The 21,119-nt window shown below is 44.5% G+C and overlaps 1 protein-coding gene and 1 long non-coding RNA gene across 39 annotated transcripts in view; both read right to left on the bottom strand.

Annotated features, from left to right (window-relative positions):
* The window catches only part of MAGI1 (membrane associated guanylate kinase, WW and PDZ domain containing 1), a 475,361-nt gene that overhangs the window by 402,592 nt on the left and 51,650 nt on the right, over nt 1-21,119 (bottom strand). The window lies entirely within an intron of this gene.
* LOC310838271 lies at nt 698-12,909 on the bottom strand. The gene is made up of 2 exons (XR_014560876.1): nt 3,128-12,909; nt 698-2,978 (listed from the first exon to the last, which is right to left on the bottom strand). It is a non-coding gene; the product is annotated as an uncharacterized lncRNA (long non-coding RNA).

Below are 21,119 nucleotides of genomic sequence, written 5' to 3'. Positions count from 1 at the left end.
AATCCTTGCAGGATACCCACAGCAAAGTCTGGACTCTGAGTTTCCAATATGTAAAATGGGAATATCAGCCTACCAAAGAGAATCTTGGGTATAAATTGAGTGGTGTCAGGGAAAATGGCCAATGGCAACGGAGGACCTGCGGTCTCAAATTCAGCAGCACCCTGTGTGATGCCCAAATTCGGCATCCTCTGCCTCTCACACTCCATTCTAAATTGTAGTTGAAGCACCCCCTAGGACGGCTCTGCACCCAGTGTGACCGAACAGGTCACTCTCCCCTCAATCCGCCTCTGGCAATGGGTAGGCCTCTGATAATGAAGGCAGTGCATATCCATCAGGCTTAGTAACTGTTGATAGGCTTCGCCTTCATGAATCCTTCTAATCCTCTTTTCAAAGCCATCCAATTGGTGGCCATTATTGCCTCCAGCAGGAGTGAGTTCTATAGTTCAACTATGTGCTGCAAGAATCTTCCAACATTTGGCTTCATTGGATGTCCATGAGTTCTGGTGTTATGAGGGAGAAAGTATTTTCTCTATCCACTTTCTTCACACATGCTTTAGTACCTCAGACTTTCTCTTTCTGTCCCCACACTGACCACTTGAAAACTGGCAGGTCACTTGAGGACTTTTTGGCCCATTGTAACAATTGTAACTCACCGTGCTAGGCACTGTGTGATTTTTTATTTGCATTTTAGTGCTTCTTTTATTTATTATATTGTATTTCAGTACAATGTTGTTGAGTACTATATTGCTAGACACTGTGAGACTTTTAGTTGCATTTTAGTGCTTTTTTGTTGTTTATTATATTGTATTTCAGTGTGTACTGCAATTTGAACTCCATAGAATTCAGTGTAACATGAAATGATCCATAATGCAATATAAGAAGCAATAAAGTTAAAATTAAAAATCAGTATGAATGTTTAATGCACTGAGCCTGCCATTCATAGCCAATGATCCCACTGTTCTACAGACACACACCACAGACCAACCGGAATGAACCTCACAGACCACTTGCAGTCCATGGTAAAAAGTAAAGGTAAAGGACCACGGGATATCCAGTCCAAGGCGACTATGGGGTGCGGCGCTCATGTAAACACTGTTTACCTTCCTGTCCCAGCGGTACCTATTTATCTACTTGCACTGGTATGCTTTCAAACTGCTAGGTTGGAAGAAACTGGGACAGAGCAACGCGAGCTCGCCCCATCGCACGGATTCAAACTGCTGACCTTCCAGCTGGGAAGCCTAAGAGGCTCAGTGGTTTAGACCACAACGTCACCCACATCCCTTTGCAGTCCATGGACCAGTGTTTGGGAACTCCAAAAGAATATTTGGAAGCTTTGCCTTTATCTCCATGATCCGTAACATTTCCATGCAATGCAAACTGCAGTCATTTTAGAAGGTAAAAAAGAAACAGAAAAATTCAAGGCTTTTTTGCTTTCCAATCCATCATCTCCAGTATGTCACCTCATTTGCTTTCCCTGAACGTGTTCAAGGCATTCAAATACCAAGCATTCAGGCTATTCAAATGCCCACTTCCTCGATGGGAAAGTAACTTGGCTGGGAAAGTAATTGCATGATACACCCTTACCCTGTTTCTGCCTGCAGAAGATAGGCTGTGCTGTAGGGAGGGAAGAAATTTAATTACAATGCAACTGCATGTGGATAACCTGATTTACGAAAATAAAATTATGACTAAAATGGGTTTCACTGAAAACAGCTAAGACCATGAAGATCAACTGGGAATATGCCAGGGAATTTAAAAAGCGGAGATTTCTACTGACTCACTTCTATGGGTCTTGCTGTAGCCAACGGTTTCAATCAAAACTGCTTTGTGAAATTCACATTTAGTCAACAGCATCTGCTACAAACATACACGTAAAGAGCTGCTAGCACATTTTGCTCATCAGACTGCCATTTAGCTTCAACCAAGATCCCTGAATCATAGAATTGGAAGGGACCGTGAGGAACAACCCCCTGAAATGCAGGAATCTCCACTAAAGCATCCATAACAGGTAGCCATCCAACCTCTGCTTAAAACCTCCAAGGAAGGTGTAGTGGAATCACCACTTAATACCACGAATTAATAATGTGGCGGATCCACTCCCTATTCAATACAGTGCACCCACTTCAAGGTACACCAATTACATGACTTCCTACAATTTACCACAGATTATCTAGTGGGGGACTTGTGTGAGGGGAAACTTAATGATTTAGAGTCTCAGGCAAGAGTTGATTAAACAAACTAGAAAAGTTTTATTAAACAAAAGAGGTTTATGAAACAAAGTGGGTCAGGAAAAGCGTTCTTTCAGGTAGAAGTTAACTTGTTTGCTTTAACTAACTCTAAGATGTCTCAGGCTCAAACACAACACAATTGGCACAGCTCTTCTTAAAGTTCAGTTACTAAAAATCAGATGGTGGATGTTAAGGTTTTTAGGATAGATGGCAAAATGCTCAACTCAGCTTCTGTTACTTGGATATTACAGTTAAATATTTTCAACACCATACAGTTTCCTTCACAGATTATTACTGTGGTTCATGAGCGAGGGGCACTTCTCCTCAGGTACCCACTCTCTTAAGAATCCCACATCTGAGATTTTCTAAATGGTATAACAGACCCAGAGGTTCACCTCACCCCTTGTTACTGGGTTGGGAGTCTTCTCTACCTAGAAGAACTCTCCCCTCCTGGCTGCTATTCTGTGAACCGCCCTGAGACCCCCGGGTATAGGGTGGTATATAAATTCTAACAACAACAACACTGAGACCCAGGTAGCCTGAATTCCCACAGGATCTATCTCTCCCAGTTCAGACTCAGCCCTCCCAGAACACTCCTGTCTGTATACCTTTCCCAGACCCTCAACCCGGTCTCTCTATCCAAGCTGTGAGGCTCTGTCCTCTCACTATGGATAGTCTCTTCAATGTGTATGTTTCACTTCACTCAGAACCAGTTCTCCTTATCTCACTCCCTATCTCCCAACCTGAAACCTGTCTAGCATCTCAAATGAAATCCTAGAATCATAGAATCATAGAGTTGGAAGAGACCACAAGGGCCATCGAGTCCAACCCCCTGCCAAGCAGGAAACACCATCAGAGCACTCCTGACATATGGTTGTCAAGCCTCTGAAACCTGAAACCTGTCTAACGTCTCAAATGAAATCCTATCCCTCTTCTCAAATCCAGCACTATATCTCATCTTAAACCCAGCCCTATCTAACTCTCTCCCTCAGAAACTGCTCCTTTTATTTTCCCCCCACCCCCAAAAAAGTGCTGTACCCCACTGCTCTGTGGTCAGCTGACTCTGTAGCCAACCAGACTCTAGTCTGGCTCTGCTGTCCGTCACAGAAGGAGAGTCCACCACCTCCCAAGGGTGGCCTTATAATCTACCACACCCCAAAGAACACACCCTATATTTAGTTTACACAGTCCAGCCCATTATCAGAACCAAATTACAGCCTGGCACTAGAAAACACAGGAAAACACCAACTCACAGTGAAACCGAGGCATGGATTTAATAGCTATGAATTGTACGTCTCACAAAGGTGTGGAGCTGGTGGTGCCACAGAGAGGTCAACATTCTTGTGTTTATATAACACAATAAATACACACTGAGACGCCTTAGATGCAATGGGGCTATGATCAAGTAAACTGCTGCACTACAACAGTTGTCCTTATGCCTATGGAAAGGATAGATTTCTTTTACAGCCTCTTCTGCCACAGTGGTGTTTCTAGAGGAGAAGGCTAGCTGATGAGATGAACAATGACCCATCAACTATGGAGCACTGGGCCTGCCAAATACTCATGGGAGGAAACAAGCAGAACTTGAATGCAACAGGACTCTCTCCACCTGTGATTTGCGCCAACTTGTATTCAAGACCGGCTCTGAGAAAGGAACCCAAATATCTTCCTCTTTACTGCTGCATATGTGTGAAGCTAAGCTAACAAGCATTTGCTTTTTTAAAAAAAATTAAAAAACAAAGAATTAAAATCCACATAAACCTCTCGCCGCAGGTTGATTGTGGTCACCATTTAAAAGTCTGAAGTGTCCTTCAAATTAAGAACTAATTTGGCCAAATGGCCTGATTGGCTTTTTAAATCATTCCCAGGCGAGGCCTGGTCAATTACATTTTGGAGACAGTGAGCCCAGGTGTGCTTACAAGGCTGACCGGAGAGGCATGTTTATAAAGGAAATGCTGTTGCATATTAACAACGGTGGCCTTGGGAGCTTTGAGCTCAATACCAGCAGTCTTCCTGTCTCTAAGGGGGGTGGCCTTGTGTTGTTTTATCCTTTTCCAGGAGACCACCTCATTTGGAGGCTATGACTCAATTCCTGTTTTCGAAATAGCCACACCAACATTGCAGGGACACGCTTGCCCTTCTTTCATATATGGTTTCCCTATATGAAGACAACAGGAAAAGCAGGAAGCAGCACACACTGTGGAACAAAAGCTGAACAAAAGATTCTGCTAGGAAACTAAAACTGGCCAAGCGAAGCCCGCTTGTTGGTTTGCCTGTAGCTGGGTAGCTCCACTGAAGGCTATGTTTCTGAGAAGAATTTGGTACATTCATTCAGGACCCTGTTATGTGGTACAAGTTCAAAACCCAAACTCAGGCCTTGCCCTATTTTCAAGGGAATCTGGGAAAATGCAACCAAGCCCATGGTGTAATATATCATACCCTGCAAGTGCCCTGGAAAAACCTGAACATCTTGTTTTTTTTTCCTGTGAGAGAATGGCGGCCATTTTGGTCACCATGATCTCATGCGATTTTGCACCAAGATCTCGCCCCCCCAAAAAACCTTTCTGCACAGCACCCCAAAACACGTTCTCTGAAAAAGAGAACATCTTTGGGGCTCCATGATCTTGTGGGAGTGCAGACAGAAAGATGCGCATCCCAGTTTTGGGACTGAGCAAGTTGGAGGGTATGTAATATCTGAAACGAGGTTGAATAGATTGATTGTGAAACATGGTGTCTGACACAGCACCACCTTATACGAAGTCAGACCTAGGTCCACCTAGCTCAGTCTTGTTTACCTTGACTGGCAGCAGTTTTCTGGGGTTTCAGACAAGCTTCTTTCACAGGCCTACCTGGAGAAGCCGTGGGTTCAAACTGTGACTGTCTGCATGCAAAGCACACACTCTATCATTGAACAAAGGCTACATCATAAATACATAGGTGTGTATCCAATGCAAGGCTAAGCAACCATCCCATCTATGCAAGGATTTCCACTTGCACAACTGTACTTCCTCCCTCTGTGCACTCTGAACCTTCTCCAAAATTTGCTGCAGAGGACTGGGGAAAACCCCGGCACAGATTTGCAGGAGAAAGGAGGGGAGGAAAGTCCTGTTGCACAAGTAAAAATCCATGTGCTAATGGAAGAGTTGCAATGGATACAACTCATATTTATCAGCTTACAGTTTAAACACCTGCTTGCCTCATGCAACTTTTTTCAAGTGGGGAACAAAAGCTGTTGCACACATTAAAAAAAACCCTAAGTTCAAACACCAAGTTCCACATTCAGGTCAGGAGATGCTCAAACAATGTACTTTCCCGAAGACTGCAGAACACTGATACTTGCAGGGAATGGCATGCCTGCAAATGCTGGAGTACTACCAAGTAGCAACATGGCACTTTGTTTTTTGGACTTATATCCCGCCTTCAAAAATAAAATCTGCCCCAAGTTATCAAGGAAAAAGAAGAACAATATCCAACAGTTAAAAGCAAATCACCCCGTAAACAAAATATGTAAGACGTAGCACAAACAACCTAGCATTAAAAAGTCATGAAAAGTCTTGTGGAGCAGAAATATTTTCAATCAGGTAGGGAAAGAGGCTCGGTACATTTCCCCGGGGAACAAAATGACATAACTTCAGTGCCACTGCTGAGAAAGCCCTGTCTTCTTAACCTGCAATCTGATTTTGCTAATGACAGGCCAGGGATGCCTTCTCACGCCAACTGCAAGGTATGGATAGGATCGTGTAGGTTCACTTCCTCTTAATATAAGAACCAACTATTGAAGAATTGGTGCCTGAGTTTGTTTTTCTCCTCTTCCCTTCCTGTCACTTTTCCCTTGTGTGTCTTGTTTATTTGCTTTCGCAATGGTACGCCTGTGGGCAAGAATCTGTCTTGCTTTGATTGATTGTGTGTAAGCCATTCTGAGAGGCATTTGGGCTGAAGAGGGGGCGCAAACGCTATAAAATAAACAAAGTGAAAATTATGTAGGCCGACATGGAAGAACACACGTTTTATTTATTTTTCAACTGACTGCATTTATGAACCGCTTCCCATAAAATATCTCAAAGCAATTTTGCAGTGAAAACTGCAACAGCAGAATAACGAAACACAACTCCATCTATACAAACAATTAAAACCAACAAAAGCAAAAAACCGTTTCAAAGACAACACATATGCAGATGTGAACTGTTTAAATAAATATGCAAGCGAGTGTGCACATGTGTTTACAAAAAAAATGAAGACGGGAAAAAGGATTTTGTCATTATGGGAACTATTAAGACACGCAGAGGTTTGAGATCATACTCATATGCTGCTTCAGTCAGATTTCAAATCAGTGATTTTAAAAAACCCACCTTCAGTATGAAGTTCACAAGAGCAGAGGGAACACTTAAAAGTTCGCTCAATCTCAGACTCCATCCATCCCTAACGCCCTCTATAGAATTAACAGGCCCCACTTGAATGCTGTTTCTGTAACCATTCTTCCCACTTCTGTAATAAACCGCATGGCTCAAGCACCCTATCCCCATCTATCGACTCTGCACTACACCCCACCTGGCTGCCTCCAATTACTGCCGGCAGCATATAGTGACTCTTAAAAGATCCAAACATGTGTTCCTCATGTTCACATGGGATGAAGGGTAACAGGAATTGTTATATCTCAAGAGCTCTTGGGAATTTAAAAAATAAAAAAACCTTGTAAAAACTGTGTCTTAATTCAAAATATCAAAAAATAAAAACACAGAGAGGAATACAGAGTTCCCACTAGAATGCACAGCTGTACACATGTTCCAGCAGGCCTGCACAGATGCTGAACTCTTGTTGGCAAGCAAGCAAACAGGTTTTACAACCTCATACACTGCTAGCTTGGGAGCGGGGTTTCCCCGTAGAGGAAATGATCAGTTTAAGCCCAGCTGCTATCATTTGCACTTCTTGTTTTCCTTATTTTAGCTACCAGCTTGGAATTTCAGGATCTAACAGTGAAAAACAAGGGTAGGGAGATGAGACAGACAAATTAAAATCAGAGGTTAGCCAACCCTGGTTCTCTCCAGATGCTGTTGGACTACAATTCCCACCATCCACATTCATCATAAACAGTGGTCAGCAATGGTTATTTTTATTTATTTACAAAAGGTGTTTCTATACCGTCATATCATAATATACATTAAATGGCTGTACATCATACAATGTAAAAGAAAATACAGGAGATCAAGTCTGGCAACCGACTAACAAAACAGCTGCAAATGCTTCTCAGCACAAACAGTCTTCAAGAGATGCCCGAAATTCAAAAGCAGGGATGCCTGCCGAATCCCTGCTGGAAGAGCATTCCATAGTATGAGAGCGGTGACTGGAAAGCAAGAAAAACAAAACAGGCACAAAGTTTCTTTCTGGTGGTTGACTAAATGAAATTTATTCATTAAGGAAATGCAGCCTCATTGCCACCCATTCAGAACTCAAGCTCCATGCTGTCTTGAAATGCAGAGTCCCACATAATGATGTTAAAAGTTTGTTAAATAACATACAGATTTTGCAGGGGAGGGGAAGAGGTAAGGGGAAAATGCCCTAAAGCTGGACCAATAGCTGATCAGGGTGTTGAAGGCTGGAAACATTTCACTTTGACTACAATGTTCTAGCACCAAAGAGTTGCTCAGTTACCGATAAACTTGGCTTAACCTGATATCATTGACTGGGTACACTGCATAAATATAATGGAACAGCAAATTATTTCCAGGAAGGGAAGAATGGTTTCATTGTTGGGGTATGTTTGGTTTTGAGCCATTTAAAAATTCACACTTCCTCATTTGCATTAATGTATGCAAAAGGATGCACTGTTAATGATTTTTGCATATGCACAAATAAAGTTCCAGTTGTGCATGCACAAAATCGCTCCGTGAACCAGAAAGCCAAAAGGAGGAGGAGGGATGGAGAGAAGATAGGGGAAGAGAAGTAAGAGAAAGTTGAAGCATGTTTTTAGATGTTTTCCATGCTTTAACAAGTTCTAAAAGATTTTGAATTATTTTGAATTATTTTGTTTTTAATAGTTTCATTTTGCCACTTTGGTGTCTGCTGCCCTAGTATCCTTTGGCAGGACATTTTAGTAATATTGTGTTGTATGTCCTTTTCTCACGGATTTAATTTTCTTGTTCATTTTTATTTCACAGATTGTGCATGCTGCATTTGTGCATTTTCTTGATTTTTGCAAAGTGCCTAGGGGATTCTGGCCAATGGGCAGTCAAGAAGCGGTGCAATCATACAAAAATAAAGTTTCGTGGATACATGCACAATGGATTTTTATTTTGGCATGCTTTCATCCAGGTGTTTGTAAAGTCTACTGCTTAGTCCCAAAACATGGTCATTACGAAACATCTTAATGGGCTTGCTTGTGGTGCAGATGCTCAATATATAATCTGAACAACTAGTAAAGGTAAAGGTACCCCTGCCCGTACGGGCCAGTCTTGACAGACTCTAGGGTTGTGCGCGCTCATCTCACTCTATAGGCCGGGAGCCAGCGCTGTCCGGAGACACTTCCGGGTCACGTGTCCAGCGTGACAAGCTGCATCTGGTGAGCCAGCGCAGCACACAGAACGCCGTTTACCTTCCCGCTGGTAAGCGGTCCCTATTTATCTACTTGCACCCGGGGGTGCTTTCGAACTGCTAGGTTAGCAGGTGCTGGGACCGAACGACGGGAGCGCACCCCACCACGGGGATTTGAACCGCCGCGGGGATTCGAACCGCCGACCATGCGATAGGCAAGTCCTAGGCACTGACCCACAGCGCCACCCGCGTCTGAACAACTAGAAGATACTAAAGCATCAGTTCTGGTTTTATTAGGAATCCCATTGGGAATCAAGGAGGAGGCACACAGGTAGGAAAAGAAAGGGCTCTTCTCTATTCGGGTAGCAAATAATTTTTTTTTTTTAAAAAAAAAGCTGGTTGCTTTCACAAAGCAAAGTGTTGTGGCACAGAAGGACGCATTGGGAAGAGACATGGAAGAGACATGCACATCCCTTTCCCCCGTGGGTTCTCTTGATTTTAATCCTTGCACTCATTCTTGGCAGCAATGCCTCTGCTTGGCAAGTTCCAAGATCCCAAAGTTGTCTCAGAAGAAATAAGATCCTGTCTGTCGAGGCAGCAGACCTGCTGTACATATCAAAAGAAGGGCAACTCCCAAGGCTGGGAGGTTTCTAGGCGGCCACACACTCTGGCGCACAGACTGTTTACATGCTGTTGCCAAGGCTGAGAGGTTTCGCAACACTTATTTTTAAAGCAGCTCAGAGGGAGCGCTCCCCCAGCACAGGTGAAACTAGTCAAACCGGTCCAAATCCAAGGGATCAGGTGCACTGCGCTACAAGAGCAGCACTGGGAAAGGAAGCTGTTTTCTCTCCTTTTTAAAGTGCCACACACACCAGATACAAATGGCTACGGTAATCGAAATCCGTGAGGCCCAGTGAAAGACAGAGAGGAGAGCCAGGACTTGGAGCCTGAACAAGAATGTCCTGACAACAAATGACAAGAAGCCTTTTTCCAGCTTTGCAACCTCAGCTTGGGGACTGAGCCAGGGGGACCTCTTGGTCCAGGAGAATGGATGGAGAACAGCTCCACATCTCCATCATCCAGGCAGTCCACACAACAGAGTTCTAGCTTACTCCAGGGTTCCCCAAGGCATTTTCTGTGGACTTCAAAGATCAACTTGAATGACATGAACGAAAGTGTCCTCTCAGCTTCCTGGACCATAATTCAACTTCCCACTGCACCACCAGTGTGTCACTGGTCTCATCCATAAAACAGGCATTGGCGATTGTCGTGTTGCAATGCCCTCTATGTGGGGCTTCCCTTAAGGCTGAGCCTTGAGCTGCAGCTTGTGAGGAATGTCAGAGCAAAGTTGCCTTCAGTGAAAGGGCTGCCAACATGCTACTGAGCCAAATATAAGACATTTCAATTGGCACGTAAAATGCCCTGAACAACTTGGATCCAGGTTACCTCTGGGAACATCCTTCAAGGGACACAGGCTCTATGTCTAAAGGGCCCCTGAATGTGTGTTGCTTGTGGGCAAAATGTCACCCTTCCACAGGTTCAATCAACGCCAAAACAAGGCTAATGCCGAAAATCAAGGATATCAGTCCCGCAGCCCCCAAAAAGCCCAAGGCTCTTCATTAAAAAAGAATCCGACAAACCCCTGCAATGAGAAAGGAAGAACAAAGATTTTGTTGTTCAAAACGGCACCGAAGACGTAGCTCTATCCAGAGAAGGTTATTGTTTGAAGAGAACTGTGGTGTTGCTGTTTCTGGCCATAAGGATATCAAGAAGGATAAACTACCGCAAACGCAACAATGCAATGTTTGAATTCGTTCTGTATTTCACATCCTTGACAGACTTACAGGAAACAATGATTCAGATCAAAAATAGAATGATACAGATCTGACATGTCAGGCTTTGCAGGGAGGGGGAGAGAAACCTGTCATGTTCCAAAGTAGGAGAGTCCTTTTGTTCCGCAACACTGTAAAAAAAAGTCTGGCGTTTTAAAAAATAATGACATGATGGAAGGCAAATTCTACCAGTCCCTTCACCATAATGGGCTATGGCTTGACCCCTGTGAAGTTAGGAGAGTGTGACAGCGAATGACAACAAAGGTGTTACAGTCAAATGGTCAATATCCATCTAAAGCCCAGGTGGAACTGAATACAAATAGAAAAGTTAAACATTCAATTTTGAAGACAGAAACACATTGTTAAGCATAGACAAAAGCAGGCAACACAGAGACAATGCCAATTGCTAAGCAGCATGCAATGCTACTTTTGTCCTGAACTTTGCATTCATTTGACTCTTCGGTAGCATTATCCAAATATTCACGTTTCAAAAAAAAAAAAAAAGGTCAAAAGTGACTCTTTGGATTTTGCCCAGTTTAAACAACCTGCAGGAAATCGCTCCAGCAGAGGAGCAAAAAAACCCAACAGCCCTCAACTATGCTTTCATTGGCAGAGCACAACTTTCATTAAAAGTTGGCGCTTTGTGTTTCTAATGCTCCTGTTGTCTCGTTAAGGAGTTTACATGATGGAGAAGTGAAGATTTCACATTAAAACCAACTCACAGATCGAGAATGTGCACTGCATCAATTACTCAGTGGCTGGAGGCTTATTAGGACAAACGGAAGCTTAATTAAGTACCTGCTTTAGCAGTGCTATTGTTGTCTTACCTCTCAATGATTTAGATCACTCAACTTCCTTAAACTGCTCGTATTTCAGTTAAAATCAAGTCAAATATTCGAACTGAGAGCAGCTTGAAAAAGTGGAAGGGAGAGGAACATGAGTGCAACTTAAGGCAGGCTAGCCAAGGGCAGTTAAAAGCTATTTCATAGCAAACCAATAGCTTTTCAAGTCAATGGGGAGAAGAGAGAGAGAGGGAGAGAGAGCTAATCATTCCTCATTTAAAATGCTCACATTCATCCCCTACCCACCCCACAGTGCAGATCAATCACTTGGTTATTTGTTTCTTCTCCCCTAAACTTCACTGATCCTATAGGAGATAGGTGATAAAACTCAACTTGCTGATATTCAATTAGGAGCTGCTAATCTGCTCAAATGTCATCTTCCACAGAAGCTCTGAAGGAGTTTTGTTGTACTGAAAGGCACGGGGTGAGGGAGCTGGCATCCCTACAAAACTGAGAAGGAGCAGAGTTTGATGCTGTGCAACATCCAATTACCGTACATAGCTTTTGTTCAGGTGTCCCAGGGGATGACACAGGGTGGGAAGATGGCCTTCTCTCCCTCTGCAACAGGGATAGTAAACCTGTGGCATCTCGAGATGCTGTTGGGCAACAAGTCCCTTCATCCCTGACCACTGGGCCATGTTGGCTGGCACTGAGGGCATTCATCACACACACACACACCATCATCTAGAGGGCCACAGATTCACAATCCCACCCTACATCTTGGAGGCACTATGACCTCTTGGGAAGAAGCTAACTTTTTGAGTCCACTTTGCTAACTGGAGGAAAGGTTCTCTGGTTGCCCTGCCAGAGGAGTTGGCAAATAATACATTGGCAGTGCTCACCACAAGCGAGACGCAGGACTTTGGTAGAAGAATGAGTGGTCTTTGGCAGCTATAGTTGCCCTTGCCTCTACAGCCACCACCACCACCAAGTCCAGACAGCAGCTGTAGCCCTGGATTCATTTTAATAATCACATCTCTTAAGGTTCTGGGCAATTGTATTGCATTTTGTAACATGAAAGCATTTTGTAACATCATCTCAATTCCCACAGGCTATGAAACATATGCACCCTTGTGCACCAGTGTGGGCCTTGCTTGCACAAAAATGAATTCAAGGGCAAAACTTTTTTAAAAAAAAAATCGGGGGGGGGGGGGAATAGTATTTTTTAAAATAGTATTTTTTTAAAAAGTGGGGGAAATCACCCTCCAGCCTCTCTCGGGAATCACTGCTTATTTATTCCCGGCACAGACTTACTTCTGGAGAGTTTTCCATAGCTCTTTTTCCCTAATGTAAATTTGCAAGAAACCCCTGTACCTTAAATCATACAAATCCATTTTATGGCTGGCTTCCAAGAACACCAAAGATCAGAGCAAGAGCTCTACAAAAGAAAGCAAAATTTGTTATGTTTCTCTGTGCTTTTTTTTGCGCTCTTGACTGGCTGTAAAAATGATTGCAAGTGAAGTCTGGAATGATTAGCGTCACTGGAATCTCAGGGCACAAAAGCTATTTGTATTCCCCTACTTATCTAGTAATAAAAGCTCAAGCTCATTTTCCCCCCATTTGTCTCTGTTTCCCCAACTGTGGCTTTTGTTTTTTTCCTTAATTGAGAAAGGAAAAAGCACCCAAATGCACAGGCAGGATACAATCAAGATCCCTATAATTTCAAAGGCGATTTTCTCAACATGCCTTCCCCGCAAACAAATCCCTAGCAGCAATTCAAAATGCAAAACTACGCTGGGGGAAGGAAGAGGCAGATAGAGCAAAGCAGAACTCAACGTTGGTCTATTTCTTTTCCCTTCAAAAGCTGAACCACAAATCTGATCAAAAAGAGAGTACTTCTGGCCACAAGAAAGCTCAGAATTAACTCGAAATTAACTCTGAAGCTCCAGTTACCCAAGGCCCCTCTATCCTTTAACATTTCAGCCATAAGACCACCCAATGTCTGGAAACCTTTTGCACAAAGTCTAAGCACAGCAGGGTATGTTAACAATCACTCAAGACAGGATATGTGGCTGAAATTAAATATACAGAATACATACGCCAAGTGTGCCACACTCTGCATACTTTCCTTAGAACTGAGATTTGCATTAACCTTGGCGGAATGTACCACTTGCTCAGGTTTCCCGTTAAAAAAGGGGGGGGCACTTCCAAAAATTCTGCTTGAAAAAGGAAAGAAAGGAGAGCACCCCCACACTATAGAAGTCTGCTCTCTAGCTGCCCACAGAACTGAGTGCTGCACCTCCACAACCAAAGCCATTGTACCTGTGAAATTCTGTCAGAGCCTTCAGTTTGATTTCCACACACTGTTAATTCCAACCAATTTACACATCCCAACCTAAAATGGAGTATAATGATCAAGGGTTTGTTATAGTCGACCAACCAATGACGTGTTTTAACAGAATGAGTCATGGCTGCACTACCAGCTTCTACTTCCTCCGTCACTGGTGCTGTGCAATGCCAGGTCCATAGGCAACAAAACCGCCACCATGCGTGACTTTTTTGTCTCGCAGGGGATTGACCTGGCTTGCGTGACGGAGACCTGGGTACGGGAAGGCGAAGTAATCTCCCTACATGAGATAACACCCCCAGGTTTCTCTGTCCTCCATCAATCGCGGACTGTGGGTCAGGAGGGAGGAGTAGCGTTGTTATTCCGGGAGGATTGCTCTTTCAGAGCTCTGCCATCACCGGCGATCTCCGGCATTGAATGTGTTGGTCTCGTGTGGGGCACCAAGGAGAGCTTGGCTGTCTGGCTGGTGTACCGACCACCCAGCACACCTGCAGCCACCCTGTCAGACCTGCTGGAGGTGGTGGCGGGCTGGGCCTTGGAGTTCCCAAACCTACTGGTTTTGGGAGACTTCAACGTCCATGCCGATGCCGCTCCCTCCTCACAGGCTCTGGACCTACTGACTTCCATGGCAACACTAGGGCTCTGCCAGGTTGTTTTTTGCCCCACTCATCAAGCAGGCCACGCGTTGGATCTGATCTTTGGGGCTGGCATAGATGTGATCATGCTTCCTGCTGTGGAAGTGCCATGGTCTGATCACTACGCTCTGAAAGCCAAGATAGACTTCCCGCTCCTCCCCGGCTCGGGTGGCGAACCTATTTGGGCTCGCCCGCGAAAACTGATGGATCCTGATAGATTCCGACAAGCCTTGCGAAACCCTGCTCCTCCTGGCGACTCATTAGATGACCTTGTTGAGGACTGGAATAACCGGCTCTTGGCAGCCATTGATGAGATCGCGCCTAAGCGCCCTCTGCGACCCCATCGAAACTGGGCCCCTTGGTTTACTGAGGAGCTCCGGAAAATGAAGTGGGATCTCAGACGGCTAGAGCGAGTATGGCGACGGACTCGTGACGGAGCCTCAAGAACATCTTATAGGATGCTTATGAAAGCCTATGAGATGGCTATGAAAGCTGCTAAGAAATCTTACTTTGCAGCTTCCATTGCATCCGCTAGCTCTCACCCGGCACAACTTTTTAAAATAATTAGGTCAATAACGTCCTTAGGAGGACAACCAAATTTAAGCACAAATTCGACCCACAGCTGTGAGGCATTCGCAAGTTTTTTTGCGGAGAAAGTCCTGTTGCTCCGCCGTGACCTCCCTGCCAATTTAGATACAGTGAATGAACTGGAGGCCCCTCGACTGACTTCAGGTCCAGTGTTGGACCATTTCGATCGGATACTCCCTACTGATGTGGATAGATTCCTCCAAGTTGGTAGGCCCACCACCTGCCTCCTTGATCCGTGCCCGTCTTGGCTGATTAGGGAGTGTCCAGATGTTGTGCGGACCCCCCTGGTTGAAATTATCAATTTGTCCCTTGACACGGGGACATTCCCAGGGGAATTGAAGGAAGCAGTGGTGTGTCCACTCTTAAAAAAAACTTCATTAGATCCCTTAGACCTATCCAATTACCGCCCAGTTTCAAATCTTCCATACGTGCGTAAGGTAATTGAGAGAGCGGTTGCTGAACAGCTTGGTAGGTTTCTGGAGGAAACATCGGCATTAGATCCATTTCAGTCCGGTTTCCGTCCTGGTTTTGGGACGGAGACGGCTCTGGTTGCCCTAACAGATGATCTCCGTAGACAACTGGATCGAGGCGGGTCTGGACTGCTGATCCTTTTAGATTTGTCAGCAGCCTTTGACATGGTCGATCATGATCTTCTGGACCACCGGCCTTACAGACGTGGGGATACAGGGCATAGCCCGTAACTGGTTGTGCTCTTTTATCTCTGGTCGGGGACAGAGGGTGGCACTAGGGAGGGAAATGTCATCGCGCCACTCCTTGGTGTGTGGAGTGCCGCAGGGCGCAATTCTCTCCCTGATGCTTTTTAACATCTTTATGCGCCCCCTTGCCCAGATTATCCGGAGCTTTGGGCTGGGCTGTCACCAATATGCTGATGACACTGAGCTCTATCTGCTGATGGATGGCCACACTGACTTGGCCCCGAACACACTGACCAGATGCTTGGAAGCTGTGGCTGGATGGTTTCGTGGGAGCCGATTGAAACTAAATCCTTCGAAGACAGAGGTCCTATGGCTAGGTCGGGATGGCATGGGGATGAGGGACCATTGCCTTCCGTTAAGAGTTTGGGTGTAATCCTTGATGCCTCCCTTTCCATGGAGGCGCAAGTTACAGCAACAGCCAAGGCGACATTTTTCCACCTTCGCCGCATCAAGCAGTTGGTCCCTTACCTTTCCTGCCCCGACCTGGCCACAGTGATCCATGCGACGGTCATCTCCAGGCTTGACTACTGTAATTTGCTCTATGCGGGGCTGCCCTTGAAGCTGTCCCAGAAACTCCAGCGGGTACAGAATGCTGCAGCGAGGCTCCTCACGGGGTCTCTGCCATGGGAGCATATTCACCCAGTGTTTTTCAAGCTGCACTGGCTCCCGGTGGAGTACAGGGTCAGATTTAAGGTGCTGCTTTTGACCTTTAAAGCCCTTCACGGCCTAGGACCCTCGTACCTACGGGACCGCCTCTCCTGGTATGCCCCACGGAGAGCCTCAAGGTCCATAAATAGCAACACCCTAGTGGTCCCAGGCCCTAAAGAAGTTAGATTGGCTTCAACCAGAGCCAGGGCCTTTTCAACTCTGGCTCCGGCCTGGTGGAACGCTCTGCCTCATGAGACCAGGGCCCTGCAGGATCTGATTTCTTTCCGCAGGGCCTGTAAGACAGAGTTGTTCCGCCTGGCCTTTGGCTTGGAGCCAATTTAATTCCCTCCCTCTCTTTTTTTTTCTTCTTCTTTCTTTTCCTTCTCCTCCTGCGATGAGGCTACATTTTAATATTTTAATGTTCCATTATTTTAATGTTGTATTTTATTTTTGTTTTTAAGTTGTAATCATTCATCTTGTTTTTATTATTGCTTGTAAGCCGCTCTGAGCCCGGCCTTGGCTGGGGAGGGCGGGGTATAAATAAAAAAAATATTATTATTATTATTACTTATTCTGATACCCCAGTCCCAAGGTGGGAGCCCTGGGTTCAAGGAAATGAACTTGGGCTAGTCACGATCAAAAAGCGTTGCTCTGAGGGTAAAAAGTGTACAGACCATGGCCTGATTCCAAAGATCACCTAAACCAGAGGAAGCCAATGTTGTTGAACTACAACTCCCATCAGCCACAGTCAGTATCACCTATGATCAGAGACAGTGGAAGTCTAACAACATATTGCAGCTTCCACAATCGCCTACCTCTATCCTAGACCACAGTGTCCCAACACACAACTGTGGTTTGTCCTAGGGCAGAAGCATTTCACTCTCTCACACATACAAAAAAAGGAGGAGAGGGTCAGTTTGTGAACCTCAGGGCTTGCCAAACTCCTCCCTAGTCACCTAAGAAAGAGAGAACCTCTGGATCTCCAAATGATATTGGATGACAACTCCCATGATACCTGGCCCATCCATGCTGCCTGGGGCTAATGGGAGATGCAGGCCAACCACATCTGGAGGGTACCACATTGACTACCCACGCTGGCTAGTCCAGGAACATCTGGGAGAGTCACCCCCATCCCTGAACTACGGCATGTCTTAGGTGATGGCCTCAACTGGGCCTAACTATGTGTTAGGAGTCACTACACTGGCCATAACCCAGCTGAACCCGGGCAGAGTGGGTGTGTAACAGACAGAAAGTCAACCTGTTCTTCCTTCTCACTGATTCTTTCTTCATGCTTTATTTACTACTTCTCCAAGTTAGTCTGAGCCAGTTAGTATGAGCAAGTGTCTCCACATATAAAGCCTATATACTTAGAATGGCTTTGTTTGCCATGAGTAATTAACCTAAAGTTTTCCTCCATTCCTTCAACCAGAAGTCTTACCAGATTATTGGTGTGGTTTTTTCCCCCCTGCACACTGCTGTAAATATATTTACCAAACTCTTACAACAGGTTATCTCAAGCTCTTTGGGAGAAGGGTGGGATTAAAATGTAATAAAATAAGGAAATACACACACTAAAAAAAAAAAGTTCAAAACACCAGGCTTGCAATACTGGATGTAGGGAGTCCATGTCAGAACCAGTGCCATGTGAAATATGAGGGTGACCTGGGCTTGAAATCCTGGCTCAGCCACTGTGCTCACCAGGCAACATTATGATTGCAATAGTAAGAGGGGAAGAGGAACATCCAGGTATAAGGTTCCAGGATCTATGGACTCAGTTAGTTCCATGTGGTTAGAGTGTGTTGCTGACAACGCCAGGGTTGTTGGTTCAATCAACCTGCATAGTCCTGCATTGCAGGGGGTTGAACTAGATCACTCTAGGGATCCCTTCCAACTCTGCAATTCTATGAACCAAGAGTAGATTACAGCTCCCACTGCTATATTTCCAACAGAGTCCAGCAGAACGCTTCCAAAGAAGAGAAGAAAATGCACACACAAACAAACAAACATTGTTTGTCCTTACATAGAAAGACAAGAAGTATATTGCTACTGAACATTGCCACTTCATCATCATTGTAATATAAATTTGGTGAGGATCAAGTATGCCATTTTTAAATTAATGTATTAGCAAATACCATAAAACAGCTGGTATGGTGCCAACAATAGCTCTACAATCTGAATAAGTTATATATATATAGTTTTCCACTGCAATGACCTTCTCAGGCACCAAAGAACAATCAGATCACAAGAAGCTTGGTTTTCACTGAGGATCTACTTTAAACAAAAATTCCCTACACGAAGAAGCAGTTGCAATTCACAGGCCATTTACAACTCTTCTACAAAAGGGCCTGTCACATTTATGAAAAAGGTAGTTGACATCATTGCAAGCTATTAAGAAAACCCATTCACTATTTGGGTTCTTCTCTCAAATCATTCTTTTAACTATTCTTAATCCCCTTGTGCCACATTATAATTTTATTCTGCCAACCTTGAACAGGCTGCAAAAGTGGAAGAGAGAACAAAAAAATGAGAAGCTTACTATGCACAGAATACAGGCTCTAAGCACACTCATTTGGGAATTACGTTCTCATGAAATCAGCAGGATTCGCTTCTAAGTAAATATGTTTTAGGACCGAGGCAAGAAATCATTTACAAATAAATTATACTGCGGTGAGTTCACACCTTCATTTTCGTTGGGCTGTTTCATCAAAAGGAACCATGGAAATCCATAAGATTAAGAAGGATTGCTTTCCTTGCAGAGTCTCCAAGGGCATTTTGATGTTCACCTACTCTAATCCAGGGCAAACACACAAACACACACCCACCCACACACACACACACGGCTGGCTAAAATGATCTAATAAACTCCTGGCTGGATCATAACTACAACATGCAGACAAAAACTATCCATGAACTGCAAAATTGTTAACAGCGACCAAAGGCACTGAAACCCATGCCAGCCACAATCATCATTTAGCTAACTTCCAGCAGGTCACCAAAGGCTGAACCTATGCATCCCCTGAACTCTAATCAAGACTAGTTTGGGGGTCTTTAACTAGTTGCTCTCAAATATGTGGTTGCATTTGGGTATTAAAACAGACCCAGGCCAAACTCCGCACACGGGGGTTAGCATATGATCAAAGGTCAAAAAAGGCTAAAGAAATGCATGGCTGCCCCAAGGCCAAAGTGTTGCATGAAGATCCCCTGCCCCCTGGCATATTGTAAAAACAATTGTACCTCAGAAGTCGTACAGAATCCGTTGCGGAAGTCTGTCCGACTTCCAAGCTCCTACAGCCAATCGGAAGCTACAGAAGCCCTGTCGGATGTTCGGCTTCTGAAAGAACGTTCGAAAACTGCAACAATCACTTCAGGAGCCGGAACATTCGACTCTCAAGGTGTTTGGGAGCAGCAGTACGGCTGTACTGGCCTAGTTTGCACATTGTGCTAAGAGCAGCCATGGCTTAGTGCAAATGCATAACCCTGCAGGCTCCAGGAGAGGAGTTTGTGGCCCCTAGTCTTTTTGGTGCTGCAATGAACACACAAGCCATAACACGGAACCAACCTTGGTCACAGCTGATGGTTAATTTAGAGAGAGTTAAACCATGAGTTCAACGAGGTGTGGAGGACAAGCTGAGGCAAACAGTGCAGTGGCAGAGCAACTGGGAAGGAGCAATGTGATCATGATCTCCTCTCTGAGAGCCCGCATGTTGGAGTTAAGTCAGGATTGGCCTTAGCATAATGTGCAAATATCTTCTTCAGCCACAGAGTCGTTTTAAGGCCAATAGAACACTAATGGCCCAAATGCAAGGCTGTCTATATCACCATATTAAAATAGGCAAGCTTTTCTTTGGCCATCCGGGATTCCTAATCTCAAATGATAACAAAACTGAACCCGCCACCATAACCTGAGAGTAAACTGAACTGAACACAGTGGGATTTACAGATGCATAAGATTTCGCTGCCAAATTTTAAAACCCTCCCAGATTTTGGCAGTGAAAAGAGGGAAAGGTACATGACAGGAAATACTAGGAAATGCCACATTTTCCTTTGCTGCAATCAACCACTATAGCAATCAACCAGAGTGCATGCTGGGAACTTAGACCATCTGTATTCTAGGTATTGTCAAACCAGAGGTTACTTCAGCTCAGTTTCCATGAATAATTGTGGCCATTGGTGATAAATGCTTGGAATCATGTATGTGAACGGATTAATATATGCACTGCCAAATATTCTGCGGAAGGCAGAAATATACGGACGTTTGTTTTACCATCATTTGCAGAATTACCTCCAGGATTGGGGCAGAATGCCTCCAGATACTAGCCACTGGGAAACTAAAGCAGGAGAATGCTATTCATGTGGTCCTTCCATAAACTTCTTAATGGCCGCTATAGGAAAACAAGATTTGGTGTGATCCAGCAGTGCTCTTATGTTCTCAGGTTATGCTATGTGGAGGATCATTGGAATAAATCAAATTGGTCCTTGGTTACCTTAATTTGAACTTTTTTATTTAAAAAAAGCGTATTTGCATCCTGAAGGTTGGTAGCAGGCTTGAAATGCACACGCTAGACTCTTGACATTTCTTTATTGATGCAAATAAGTGTAGCCTGACATTTCCTGAAGTGCTATTATACTATAATCTTGGCAAAATTAGCAACACACACACACACATGGAGCAGTTTCACAAAAAGCAGCAGTCAATCAGCTATGGGGTACAAGATTAGAAAGTTCCTTTCCTAATCACTGGCTCTTGCTCTTTCCCCCAACCCCTTTTGACTGTTTGCTTTCTCTATTCACAGGAGAGGACAGTATTCTCTGCAG

Source organism: Podarcis gaigeae, assembly GCF_964106915.1.
Source record: "Podarcis gaigeae genome assembly, chromosome: 2".
Lineage (NCBI taxonomy): Eukaryota > Metazoa > Chordata > Lepidosauria > Squamata > Lacertidae > Podarcis > Podarcis gaigeae.
The sequence above is the reverse complement of the archived record's forward strand: the minus strand, read 5'-3'. Positions and strand labels throughout refer to the sequence as shown.